At 35.9% G+C, this 15,039-nt stretch overlaps 1 protein-coding gene across 4 annotated transcripts in view; it reads right to left on the bottom strand.

The window, feature by feature from the left end:
- The window catches only part of LOC106872390 (protocadherin beta-15), a 236,074-nt gene that overhangs the window by 90,031 nt on the left and 131,004 nt on the right, over window positions 1-15,039 (bottom strand). For 2 of the 4 annotated variants that reach the window (XR_016244309.1, XM_089362726.1), the window contains exon 2: window positions 4,905-4,970. The exons of the other annotated variants lie outside the window; for them this stretch is intronic. The gene's annotated coding sequence lies outside the window, so the exon portion shown is untranslated. The remainder of the gene's footprint in view (window positions 1-4,904; window positions 4,971-15,039) is intronic. 4 annotated transcript variants of the gene reach the window in all.

Genomic DNA, 15,039 nt, shown 5'->3' on the forward strand with positions numbered 1-15,039 from the left:
AACCTGAAAGGAAGCAAGGCAAAGTTGACTCTGGTAGAATTTGAACTCAATGTAAAAACAGACAAAATGCTGCTAAGCATTTTACCTGGCATATTGATGATTCTACCAGCTCACTGCTTTATCTTTCAAGATAATGTTAACTTCAATATTTATATTATCAATATAGGCGCAGGAGCGGCTGTGTGGTAAGTAGCTTGCTTACCAACCACATGGTTCCGGGTTCAGTCCCACTGCATGGCACCTTGGGCAAGAGTCTTCTACTATAGCCTCGGGCCGACCAAAGCCTTGTGAGTAGATTTGGTAGACAGAAACTGAAAGAAGCCCGTCGTATATATGTATATATGTATGTATGTGTGTTTGTGTATCTGTGTTTGTCCCCCCCACCACCATCGCTTGACAACCGATGCTGGTGTGTTTATGTCCCCATAACTTAGCGGTTCGGCAAAAAGAGAACGATAGAATAAGTACTAGGCTTACAAAGAATAAGTCCTGGGGTCGATTTTCTCGACTAAAGGCGGTGCCCCAGCATGGCCGCAGTCAAATGACTGAAAGAAGTAAAAGTGTAAAAGAGTATCAGATGGATAAAGGGCAAAGGGAAAAGTGGCAGGGTTTGAACTCAGAATATAAAAGGACATGACCACATATTACAAAGTATTGTTGTATAGTACCCAACCAATTCTTCCATCCACTCATAAAACTAACTGATTTATGATTTTAGCTTCGTTTTCATGCTTTTGATGACAATGGTGACATTAGTACAACTAACAAGTCAAATTTTAACTGGAATCATATCTCTCTATCAAAGATAGTTTCCCTTCTTCATTATCATTTTTTTTTTAAATTTATTTTTTTAATTTCTTGGCTTGGAGGAAGAGACAGTGACTATGGCCTTTGCAGGCCCTCCTCATGCACCAATGAAATTGCTGCTGTTAATGTTCCTTTTGAACTTTGATATGTCAGAATTTATGGGAAACATATGGACAAAGAAGGAATTTCAGAAAGCTAACATTCTGGGTAGGACTGAGCACAGGGATTAGTGTGTTGCTAGGTGATTAGACATAACAAGAATGATGAGAGAATTATTAGAGATGAGAGAGACAAGAATGATGAAATGGAGACAGCATGAACCCAGCTAGTTCCAAGGAATAGAGGCCATTGTAGTAGTGCTTTGAAAGGTAGGAGAGAAGAGATCTCTACTTGTAGAGCAGGGGCTGGAACATGTCTGTGAGTGACTTTATGACAATTAGTTGAGTGGCCCCTTTTACTGGATGCAGTCTAGGATGTCTGTTATGCAGTATCATCCTCCTCCTCCTCCTCCTCATCATCATCATCATCATCATCATTCTCATCATCATCATCATCATCATCATCATCATCAACATCACCACCATCACCATCACCATCATCACCACCATCACCATTATCATCATCATCATCATCACCACCACCAACACCACCACCAAAACCACCACCACCACCACCACCACCACCACCATCATCATCATCATCATCATCATCATCAGCAGCAGCAGCAGCAGCAGCATCAGCAGCAGTAGCAACAGCACCAACAACAACAACAGCAGCAGCAGCAGCAGTAACCAGGATAAAAATCACTACCACCATCACCCACCACCACCACCCACTACCGTCACCCTGCCCCAGAAATAAGAGCAATACTTTGTGTTGGATGTGACTTGAATTTTGTAGAGTATCAATAATTGTTTCGAGTTGAAGTATCCATACAAAGAGAGAAAAAAACGGGGGGGGGGGGGGGGGTAAATAATGTACTGAACATGCTCACAAGAATCTGAACTTGAAACTAGCATTTACACTTTATTTTAACCACCTCAGTAATCTAGCCACTGAGTCATTCTTGCACCTTGTACAACTAATTGATGTGTTGGGATAATAGAGATATTGAGATACCGAAGACAGATGTGAGGTGATGATAAACACCAAGAGTTGTTTATTAGAATGTGGAATGAGATATAATAGAGAGATAAGGGTGAGAAATGATGACAAGAACTGGATTAGAAAAACTATTTAAACTGACAGTTATTAGGGAAATAGTAATCCAAAGTAGTTAAAGATTGTTAAGACTTGCTGATAAAATGAAACTTCATAAACACATCAACTATTTTTTAGTAAAAATATAAATAGTAAAATAAATACATAAATAAATAAAAGAAAGGAAAAACTGAAAATTAAATAAAATAAACCAAATCAAAATACGAGAGTTATTTAGAAAAGGTATTTCTTTTTTTTTTTTCTGAGAAATCAATGTTTAGCAGCAAATTTCAAAGAAAATAAAACTTGTAAAATACAAATAGCAGTGAAAATGGAAGCATTTCTCTAATGAAAAGTTATCTGAACTGGATCTAAATGAAAATCTGCGAGAGTGTAGTTTTGTGAGTTAAGCTTTAAATTAATCTTTAAAACATAGTTAGTCTGTGAAACAAATGCATTGACATGATGTCACTTGAGACGACTTTTTTTTTACAGGTAAAACAATTGAAAAGAAAAGAGCAAATGTATAGTGTGTATATATATATGTATGTATGTATGTATGTATGTATGTATGTTTATATATATACATATGTATATATATATATATATATATATATATATATATATATATATATATATATATATATATATATATTTATACATATATATGTGTGTGTGTGTGTGTGTGTGTATGCAAATATGCTGAATCTTTCAGATAAGATGACAAAGGACAGAGATACTTTGTGTTTTGCTGTACTCAAGAAGGCCCAACCTCTACAGCAGAAATGGCTGCTACCCCTGGTGAAAAGGACTGGCCTGCAAGGGTCCTGTACTGGTACCACATAAAAGGAACTCCTGCTGGTGCCACGTAAAAGTGCTTGTGAGATACCATGTTAAAGGTATTCAGTACACACTCTGAATTGGTAAGTATTAGGAAGGGCATCCAGCCATAAAAACAAAGCCAAATCAGAATAGAACCTGGTGCTGCTCTTCAGCTTGCCAACTCTGGTCAAACCAGCCAACCCAAGCCAGCATGGAAAACAGATATTAAATGATGATGATGAAATCTATATAGATGTATATATACATTATATACAAAGCTATGTACATGCGTTTGTGTATATCAATATATATAAAGGATCTTTCAGCATATTTTAGACAATCGGAGTGGTTGGCGTTAGGAAGGGCATCCAGCTGTAGAAACTCTGCCAAATCAGATTGGAGCCTGGTGTAGCCATCTGGTTCACCAGTCCTCAGTCAAATTGTCCAACCCATGCTAGCATGGAAAGCGGACGTTAAACGATGATGATGATGATGATGATGATGATCGTTTAGTTATTTAATAGACTGAGTTTCAGACTAATTACACAAATATAAGTAGCTGAGTATAGTTGAAATGGTGGAAATAGTTGAAAGTTCATCAAAATTTTCTTTTACATATATATATAAGAATATATTTTGTGTAATTTAAACAAGTTTAACCTTTTTACATAAATGGAAAATAATTTTATTCAATTGATTTATATGTATAAAAAATTAAATATTAAGTTACATTTTCGATGAATAACTATGCTTGTATCACTGTTCAACTGAAATTTTATTATATACATATTCTTAAGGTAAGTTTGGCATATATGATTTATATAAAGATATATAATATAAGTGTGAAGGATGGAAGGGAATGAGGTAAAATAAGGAGACACATGTTGCTTATACTCAACCACCCTTTCAGTTCCACTATCCCTATTCTCTCTTCCATCTTCATTGTGTACCTTGAGGGCAAGCCCTTGATATCTCTCTCTTCCTCTGGCCCTCTCTCTCTCTCTGTTTCTCTCCTTCTCTCTCTGCCTTTCCAGTTAGGGAAACTGTGTATGTCTTCTCTTCAGCAAGACATCTCTCCCTGTTCCTCTGTCTTCCTTTTACCTCCTTCAGTACAATATCCCACCTCACTCAGTTGAGGAGTTTTTGTCATATGAGTATTTGGTGACCTCACCTGTGCAGGTGCCTTGAAAAATGCACCTGGCACTCTCTGTTAAGTGGTTTGTGTTAGGAAGGACAGCAGGGAAGTAGAAACTATGCTAAAAACAGATGTTGACCCTATTATTATTATTATTCAGGTCACTGCCTGAAATTGAACTCAGAATCTTGGGGTTAGTAGCCAGTGCTCTTAACTACTACGCTATATGCCTGTGAGCAATTATGGTGTGAATTTTAGGGCTTATAAATCTAATATCTTCCTAAAAATTCACTCCATAATTGCCCACGGACATATGGTGTAGTGGTCAAGAGTGCAGGCTACTAATCCCAAGATTCTGAGTTCGATTCCAGGCAGTGACCTGAATAATAATAATAACAACATCAGAAAAATACCTTAGGAAAGAGAACCCAGATTCGAAATTCTTCCGAGACACCTAATGAAGGCTGGAGAGTACATCAGCTGAAACGTTGTGTTAACAACAAACAAGTTGAGGACAAATATCCATCAAATGTAAATAATGCACATAATTCCTCATCTCTCAAATATAGAACTGTATTATTATTTATTATATTATATTATATTACTATAAGGATATAATATAATATGATATTATGCTAATAAATTTTAATTTTTAAACTGACAATTGTATATCTCCATTTTCTTCTCATTATTTATATATATATGTATATATATGTGTGTGTGTGCATATATATATATATATATATATATATATATATATATATATATATATATGCATATATATATATATATATATATATATATATATATATATATATATATATATGCATGTGTTTGTGTATACATTATATATATATATATATATATATATATATATATACATACATATATAGTTATGGTATATTCTCTGTTAAGAAAGTACAGTATAAAGCTCGCTCACCTTCAGATTTACCCTGTTCTATCCAGTAGTAGCATTACAAATACCTCCAGGTTTATGTTTGGGCATCTGTTGTGTGTGAATAGATAATTGAAAAAATTGGAGTCAACAAGAAGGGTACAGTTGGAGATTTTTTTTTCAATTAGATATATATGTATATATAATATATATATGTATATATATATATATGTCTGTGTATATATATACATACATATATATATATATATGTATATATATATACACACACACACACACATATATATATATATATATATATATATATATATATACATGTATATACATATGTATGTATATATCTATCTATATGTATGTGTGCGTGTGTGTGTATGTAAGTATCTATATATATATGTCTGTATGTATTTATGCATGTATATATGCACATATATATACACACACACATACACAGATACACATGCATGAGCGCGCGTGTACACACGCACACACATGCACATGCGCACACACATGCACATGCGCGCATGCACACACACACACACACACACATGCACGTGTGCACACACTCACACACATCCAGTGAACTTCTCTCAATTTTCTAAGACAAAGTCATTTGGCTGCTACTTCTACCAGGTCGGATGTAGACGAAGCCGCTACATCCACCCCTCCCACCATAATCACCACCACCGCCTCAAAATGTATTCAAGAATGTTCAGTTGGGGTAAGCAGGGGACAGACAGTTAAAATGTTAAGGAGTCAATGGTTAAAATAATCCAAGTCAACAAAAGTTGTCTCCCCTTTACATTGATATTAACTGTAGTTTGGAATCTTCACACTTCATCATCGCTACCTTATCCGGAAAAGTATTTAGCTGTAATATCTAAAAAATATCGTGTGTGTGTGAGAATGTGTGTGAGTGCCTGCAGGTATGTATTTATATATATGTAAATGAGTGTGTGTGTGTTTCAGTGTATATCTTTTACTTGTTTCAGTCATTGATTGAACTGCGACCATACTGGGGCACTCCTTGATGAGTATAGTTGAACAAATTGATACCCCAGGACTTATTTTTAAGTCTGGTACTCATTCCATTGGTGTCTTCTGATGAACTGCTAAGTTACAGCGATGTAAAGAAACCAACACTGGTTGTCAAATGGCAGAGGAGGCGACACACATCTATACATACATATACATATACATATACACATACACATACATACACACACACACACACACACACACACACACACACACACACACATACGGCCTAGTGGTTAGGATGTTGTTCTCATGATCACTAGGTCGTGATTTCAATTCCTAGACTGGGTGGTTCATTGTGTTCTTGAGCAAAACACTTCATCTCACGTTGCTCTATGATCACTTTGACACCTGACATGTGGCACACAGTGCACCTATTCAGACTGCATCGATTTGATGTAGAGAGAGTGAGCTAATAATGTGGCAGGAACATTTGATCACTATAAATAAATCATTTATGCGGGTCATTTGGCAAAAGCTGAACGCTCAGACGTCATCTCCAATGGGTGAGCTGGTCGTCATCATATAAAGGGTGAAAGGGTAAAGACCATCTACATTCATGAATGACCATAGGATTACACCAAGAAATTCCCTTCTGAGGTACAAGTCCGGGCAAGATAGTTTATGGAAGACCAGCAGTCGCCCATGCATATCAGCCTCTTCTCTCCATGACACCAATGTTATCCAAGGGAAAGGTAAAGGGTGATACAGCTTGGCACACCAGTGATGTCACAACTCATTTCTACAGCTGAGTGAACTGGAACAATGTGAAATGAAGTGCTTTTCTCAAGAGCACAGCATACAGCCTGGTCTGGAAATCGAGCTCACTACCTCATGCTTGTGAGCTCAACGCACTAATCACTGAACCATGCCCCTTCACACATATATGTATGTATCATGTATGCATGTGTGTCTTAATGTTTGTTATTTCTTTATTGCCCTCAAAGGGCTAAACATAGAGGAGACCAACAAGGACAGACAAAGGGATTAAGTCGATTATATCGACCCCAGTGCGTAACTGGTACTTAATTTATCGACCCTGAAAGGATGAAAGGCACAGTCAACCGTGGCGGAATTTGAACCCAGAACGTAAAGACAGACAAAATACCGCTAAGCATTTCGCCCGGCGTGCTAACGTTTCTGCCAGCTCGCCACCTTGTCTTAGTGTGTCTTAATGTTTATGTTTGTCCTCCACCCACCACTTGACAACCAGTGCTGGTTTGTTTATGTTGGTTTGTTTGTTGTAGTTTTCTTTTTATAGTACCAGTGTTGTGACTTTCCGATCAAACGTTGTATCTACTCAGCTAGGTTTGAACTGAGTCAAAAGATCAACATATACATGCATAGAGATACATATGCACCATGACCACCACCACCATCATCATCATCATCATCATCATCATCATCCTCATCACCATCATCAACATCTTTATCATCATCGTTATCATCATCCATCTGATCACACACACACACACCCATTCACACAGCACATACACACATATGTGTATGTGTGTGTGTGTGTGTGTGTGTATGTATATGTATATGTATATATATATACACACACACATAGACATATATATATATCTATATGTGTGTGTGTGTGTGTGTGTGTGTGTGTGTGCTTATATCTGAGAGACTATTTTTAGTTTCCATCTACTAAGTCCACTCAGAGGGCTTTGGTCCCAGGACTATCATAGAAGACACTTGTTCAAGGTACCACACAGTGGGACTAAACCCTAAACCATGTGGTTGAGAAAAAATTCTTCTTCCAACAAAGCTACTCCTGCTTCTTTATATGTATATACATATTCCTTTAGAATATTCTAATTATGTCTTGATACAGATATTTTCTTGTTTACATGAATTTAAAAAAAGTATACACAATCAAGACATGCATGCATTAATATATAACACATCAATAGCATAAATATGTATAAAGGTAAAAAAATTCATTTATTAACCTTTTTGATCTCAACACACCTGAGACCCCTCTGGTTCTATAATACATACACCTTACCAAAGCCATTATGAAATGTTCGTATTTAAATTAAGATCTTCCAACATAATTTTATGTAAGAATCTTTTATTCAGTAATGGTCTGAACATGAGCTTAATAATGAAAAAAAAATTGATGATTTTATTAAATTCTTTCAAATTTTTAATTAGTTTCAAAATTAATTGAAACATTTGAATCGTGTATTTCATTAAAAATGTGGTAACAAGAGGGTTAAAAGATAAATATTTATTTATTATGAGATCTTAAGGAAAAATACTCTACGTACCAATATGTTGCTGCTTGACCTGCTGAACAGTAGTAGTGAAATCTCCCTCAGACCAAGTACATTTGTTTTTGTTTTACAAAATGACTTATTGGATAAAAATTTCAAATATTCTTTTCTACTTTAAGCACAAGGCCTGAAATTTTTTGGGGGGAGGAGGCCAGTCGATTAGATCGACCCCAGTACACAACTGGTACTTAATTTATCGACTCTGAAAGGATGAAAAGCAAAGTTGACTTTGACAGAATTTGAACTCAGAATGTAAAGACAGACAAAATACCGCTAAGCATTTCGCCTGGCATGCTAACAATTCTGCCAGCTCACCACCTTAAAAGTTTCAAATGTTGGCACAAGGCTAGCAATTTTAACACTTCCAATCCTATATTACTTTCAAATTTTGACACAAGACCAACACTTTTGGGAAGAGGATAAGTCAATTGCGTCGACCTCAACACTCAACTAATACTCATTTTATTGACCTCGAAGGGATGAAAGGCAAAGTTGACCCCAACGGCATTTGAACTCAGAATGTAAAGTTAGAAGAAATACTGTGAAGCATTTTGTCTGGCACAGTAATGATTCTACCAGCTCCCTACCTTTCAACTGATACTTATATTATCATGTGTAGACAGAATGCTGAAAGTTCTTTTCCCAAAGGACAAGAAGCTGAATGGACACAATGCTGGATGGACATAAAGTCAAACAGACGCAATGCCAAATGGACATAAAGCTGAACAGACACAATGTTAAATAAGAACATTCCTACCCACATAGTTTAATGACCAATTCACCAATTTGGCACTCAAGATTTAACGAGATCAAATTTGAATTTTCGTATGTCTTTTCAGCATCTTGTCTGTTCGGTTTTATGTCCATTCAGCATTGTGTCCATTTGGCTTCTTGGCTTCAGCTTCTTGTCCATCAGCAAAAGCACATTTGGCATCCTATCCATGTACCTTTATCATCAACTCTGAAAGGATGAAAGACATGGTCGACCATGGTAAAATTTGAACTCAGAACATGAAACCAGAGGAAATACTGTATAGAGTATAGAGTGGTGTGAAACAATATCTCATTTCTAAAGGTATTAATATTTACTAGCATGAAAGGTGGTGAGCTGGCAGAATTGTTAGCATGCTGGGCAAAATGCTTAGCAGCATTTTGTTCATCTTTATATTCTGAGTTCAAATTCCATTAAGGCTGACTTTGCCTTTCATCCTTTTGGGAGTCACTAAAATAAGTACCAACTGAGCATTGAGTTTGATGTAATCTACTTGGTCCCTCCTTCAAAATTGCTACCCTTGTACCAAAATTTGAAACCAATATTTACTAGTAAACATGGAATAGCTACAACTAGGATTTGAACTATGCGTATTGCAACATGCAACATGGTATTTGGCTAAAGGATATTCTGTTCGTTCCACAGACAAATTCTAGAAGTTTTAAAGTCAAAGATGAGTACTATATTACTAGTGGGCCTCTCAGAAACACTTGCTCTCAATGTGTGACATACATACATGGTGGCTGTCCATTTGTAGACAAGTATGACCATCACTAGCAAAATACATTCATACATGTATACATACATGTGGAGATAACAACGAAGATATCAGCCATTTCATAAGCAGTTGTCTGAAAATGTCATCATGGTATTACCTACTGATGAGACACAACATTGTAGCCAGGACACTGTATAATGAGATCCATCAGAAGTATAACCCCAAAACCAAAGGAATAAGAACCCACAGTGTGGTAGAAGCCATTGTCATTCATAATAAAAAGGAGTATTGGTGGAATGTCAGAGTGAAAACCTCAATAAAATGTAAACATAATAGACCTGACATAGTGACTTGAGATATAGAAGTGAAACTGCATACAGTTGTGGAAATCAGCTGCTCAGCAGATGTCAACATAAAACTGAAGATCAACGGAAAAAAAATACTTATGCTGAACTATTGAGGAATCTACAGCTACTCTATCCAGATTACAAGTTCAGATTTATATCTGTAATTATCGGGGCACCGGAATATGTAACACACTGCCTAAATACCAATCTTGAGAAATTAGGTTTCTCAAAACCAGAAAGGAGAAAACTGATTCAAAGACATCACCAAGCCATCATTGGAAAAATAAAAGTTTGTAAAATTTTCCAGAAGCTTATCATTTAAGTATATATGAACATGTCTAGACATGCAAGTATATGCATGGGAATACATATATAAAACAAAACATACAAATCTACACATATACATACATATATACATACAAAACACCTTGTTGATATTGAAATTCCAATGAAGGAGCCTAGGTTAGAAACTGGCTCTTTCTCTATTGGCAAGAAATCTTGAAATAAAACTGAATAATAACACGCACACACACACCCACACACACACACATTATTTGAGGACAGATTTATGTTTTACGAAGTTCTCCAAAGTGAAAGTGTCCAGGACCCTCTTTCATCTTCTCAATGACTTCAAAATAACTGCCCTCTGAGGTACTCATTCAGCTTGAAGAACAACCAAAAGTCACACTCGGGGCCACTCATGCCTAGAAATTGAGGTTGTGGGTAAGCAAGGGCATGCTCCCTGTAGAAAATCCAGCTCCAAAAAAACCCTCATGTTTGCAAGGAAGAATGGGTACCAGCCAGCTCAATAGTTGGGGTGGACTGCACCTGCCTGCCTTAGTTGCTATGGCATTGAGATAGATCCGGCTACCTCAGTTAACGGGGGCAAAACCCAAATTTAAAACACTGGATGACGATCACACACACATACACACACACACACACAAAGACACACACACACACACACACACACAGACAAAGACACACACACACAGATAGGTATATAAGCATATATATGCATGTATATGTATACATACATACATATATATATTAATATGCATACATCGACACATATATAGATGTGTATGGATGGATGTTTGTAAATATGGATACATGTACATTGCTTTCAGCTCAAGTGTACTCTAAATTTCTGCAATTACTAACACATAATTGACTTAGATTATTTTTAAGCATTCCTATGTATGCAAAAGCTTACATATTTATAGGGGTTGGTGGATCAGATATGAGATATTGAAGTATTTATGCTATTTCAAAACATATTAGTAATCTAAGTAAGTTGAACTGAATGAAAATAGTGTCGCATATTTTGGTAGGAGATTATTTCTGTTCAATGGAACTTCCTCTGAAATGAAGAAATATTGGCCTCTTTTAACTTAGAATAGGCATAATGGGTTTAGAGTGTGTTTTGTCTTTGATTGAAATAACTTCTGTATATTCTTATGTTAATACATTCCAAATTATGAAGCTCCATTAAGTCAATACTCAGCTTCTGTTTTATATGATTAAACAGAAGTGAGACAGAATTCCTAGTGGATGTGTTACAGTACTATTGCAGGTAAACTTTCCCACACAAAAGGGATTAAATTTAGTACGTCAAGTCAATGAACTACTTGTCAATTCTACAATTCTACAACTGTTGTTATTAATATTGATTAACAGTGTAAGGCACCAAGATGGCAGAAATGTTAGCCCACCAGACGAAATATTTAGTGGCATTTTGTCCATCATTAGGCTCTGAGTTCAAATTCTGTTGAAGAATTTGCTTTTCACCCTTTTGAGAGTCAATAAAATAGGACCAGTTGAGTACTGGGTTTGATGTAATCGACCTACTCCCTCCTCTGAAATTGCTGGCTTCGTACCAAAATTTGAAATCGATATTAATGAAGAGTGTCATAATGTGGTACTTACCAAGTGATACTGATATTGGTATCACCATGTGGTACTTAACCAAGTGTTCAGTGAACTCGTTATCTTACTACCAAAGCAACTTCACTTTCTCTCCCTTAGCAGTTCAGCATAAGACTCTAATAGAATGAGTACCAAAGTTAAAAAATTAAGTACTGGGGTCAATTTGTTTCACAAAACCCTTCAAAGGAATGCCCTAGTATGACCAAAGTCTAAGGACCAGAACAAGTAAAAGATAAAAAGATAGACAAGAAGTGAAGGGTAGGTTAGTCAATTAAACCAACTGCATTATTTGGCTACTATTTTATTTTAGTGACCCCCAAGGAAATGAAAAATAACATTAACTTTGTTAGGACTTGATCCCAGAAAGTGAAGAACCAGAACAAATATCACAAGGTATTTTATGCAACTTTCTAATGGTTCTACAAGGTGCATCCCAGAAATTTTGAAACTTTTTCAGAAGAGACAATTATTAATTTCAAAGAAGTACAAAACTCTAATCTTCTTCAAAGGAGGATCCTCTGATTTCAATGCACTTGTTTTAGCACCCCAGTCACTTTACGAAGGCCCCATGGAAGTGCCCAGAGCCCTTGTCATAGCCTCTTTATCTTCTCAATGACTTCCAAATAACTGCCCCCTGAGATACTCATTCAGCTTGAAGAACAACCAAAAGTAAAAAAATGCAAGGTCTGGACTGTAGGGAGGGTGATGGACAGTTTTTATGCCCTTCTCTGCCATCAATGTGTCTTTCCTTCATTCATCACTGAGCACTCTGGGAGTGAACTTTGCACAAATTTTGTGCATGATCAGATCTTCATGAAAAATCCTGAAGATCTGATCAGGAAGGTGAAGTCTCAAGTAAACATTGTTAAATATTAGGTCCCATGCTCTATTAATTTGGCCTTAAATAGTGACCCTCAGAACTGAAGTACTGCTAGGAAACTGAAGGAAACTGTCTGGGAGTACATCGTGTATCATCATCAACATCGTTGTTTTAATGCCTGCATGACTTAGCAGTTTGGCAAAAGAAACCTATAGAATAAATACCAGAATTAAAAAGAGAAAAATACATAACAGAATCGATTTGTTGAAATAAACCCTTTAAAGTTTGCCCCAGCATGGCTGCAATCTAATGACTAAAACAAATAAAAGAATATATTTAGGTATGGTGCGTTTGAATTATTGAACATGTCCTTTGAACAAGATCACATGCATACTAAAAATAGTGGTTGGGGGGAGAGGATATAAGAAGATAAGATATTGGAAGTAGGAAGGTATGTTGAGAGATAGATAGATAAATATTATCTGTATGTGTATGCATGAGATAAACAGAGATGGAGAGAACTAGAGAGAGAGAGAGCTAGAGAAAGAAAGTGAGAGAGAGAGAAAGAGAAGGAGGGTGAGAGTGAGTAAAAAGATTTTATGTCGGAGTTCTTTTTTTCTTTGATATATATATATATATATATATATATATATATATATATATATACTCACACACATGAGATTTTTGTCTCTGTTATTGTATATGAAAAGTTAACTGCAACACAGACAGACCATGCCTGGAGCCAACAAAATTTATTGCGAGGGAATATAATTCAATTAGAAAGATAAAGCATTCTCTCTTTTGTTATTATTATTATTATTATTATTATTATTATTATTATTATTATCATCATCATCATCATCATCATCATCATCATCATCATCATCATCATCATCATTCTTTCTTTCTTTCTCTCTCTCTCTCTTTCTCCCCTGTGTATTTAACTTTATTCAATCTGCTGTAGAGAATAAGAAATTCTTACCGAAAAGCCTGTTAATTTTTTTGTCATATTTAAAAAAATATTTTTATTATTATTATTTTTTTTTTTTTTTATCAAGAATAAGTAGTAAGATTATTTATTGTTTCTTACTGTTTGAATAAAACCATAATTTTTTTTTTTCATTCAGTCTTAAATCATTTTGCTGTAACGCTTTCAAATTAGATTTTCTGTCTTTGAATATCAGTAAAAATTTTAAACTTTCCTGTCCAATTTGTTGAAGGTTAGTAGTAAAATAAATTTTTTTTTTTCATTTTTTTATTTTTATGTGAATTTATTGACTGGCAGCAGGGGACAATTTAAAGAGGACATTAATGCTAACAGTTCATGGGTTGTGCTCTTACGAAATTATAGCGATATGTCTTCATTGTAGACAAATTAGCAAAGATATTTAACGTGTCACATGAGAGTTGAATATTTACACTGATACACAAGGGAATCAGGAAGTCGCATTACTGATTGCTAACGCCAATATAATTTATAATAAAATAAAATTTAATTTACATGTTCATTAACGAAGTACCCGGGCATCAATTTTTGCTGACCCCACATTACTGTGAAATTAATCCAAGATTTTTTGCATCATATTATTCGTTTTACATTCATTGTTCCATGCAAGCATGGGTTAAATCAATATATATATGTGTGTGTGTGTGGAAGGAATTGTGCCAAATTTTGGCATTGAATGCTACACCAATGTCAAAACGGGACGACACTGCATAGTGCCAAAGATCCCAGCAATGCCATTGCGCTTCAGGACCAGTTACTGCAACAGCTTGGGTTTCAGGGGCCCACAGCTTTTTAATATACTCCCAAAGAGCCTGAGGAACCGGCACAAAGTAGATGTAGGGGTTTTTAAATCAAAGCTGGACCTCTTCCTGTCGAGAGTCCCAGATGAACCTACCTCACAGCAAGAGGTGCAAATGAGGGTAGCTACATCAAACTCCATTGTTCACCAGGTGCCACATATTGGAGGAGGCTCTCAGTAATAACAGTGTAGCAAAATGGCGGCACATGAGCATGGCCACAGCTCTGAGCTGAAACTATAAATATATATATATATATATATATATATATTGCTAAGGCATTGTCTTTACAACTGGATGCCCTTCCTGTTGCTAACCCTAGCTGTTTTTATGCTACTTGTTTCTGATGGTGATCATGTGATAACTCTGATGATAACAATGATGATGACAATGGTGGTAGTCGTGGTTGTGGTAGTGGTGGTGATGATAATGATGAGGGTAGTGACTATG

Source organism: Octopus bimaculoides, chromosome 14 (genome assembly GCF_046866305.1).
Source record: "Octopus bimaculoides isolate indiv1 chromosome 14, ASM4686630v1, whole genome shotgun sequence".
Taxonomy (NCBI): domain Eukaryota; kingdom Metazoa; phylum Mollusca; class Cephalopoda; order Octopoda; family Octopodidae; genus Octopus; species Octopus bimaculoides.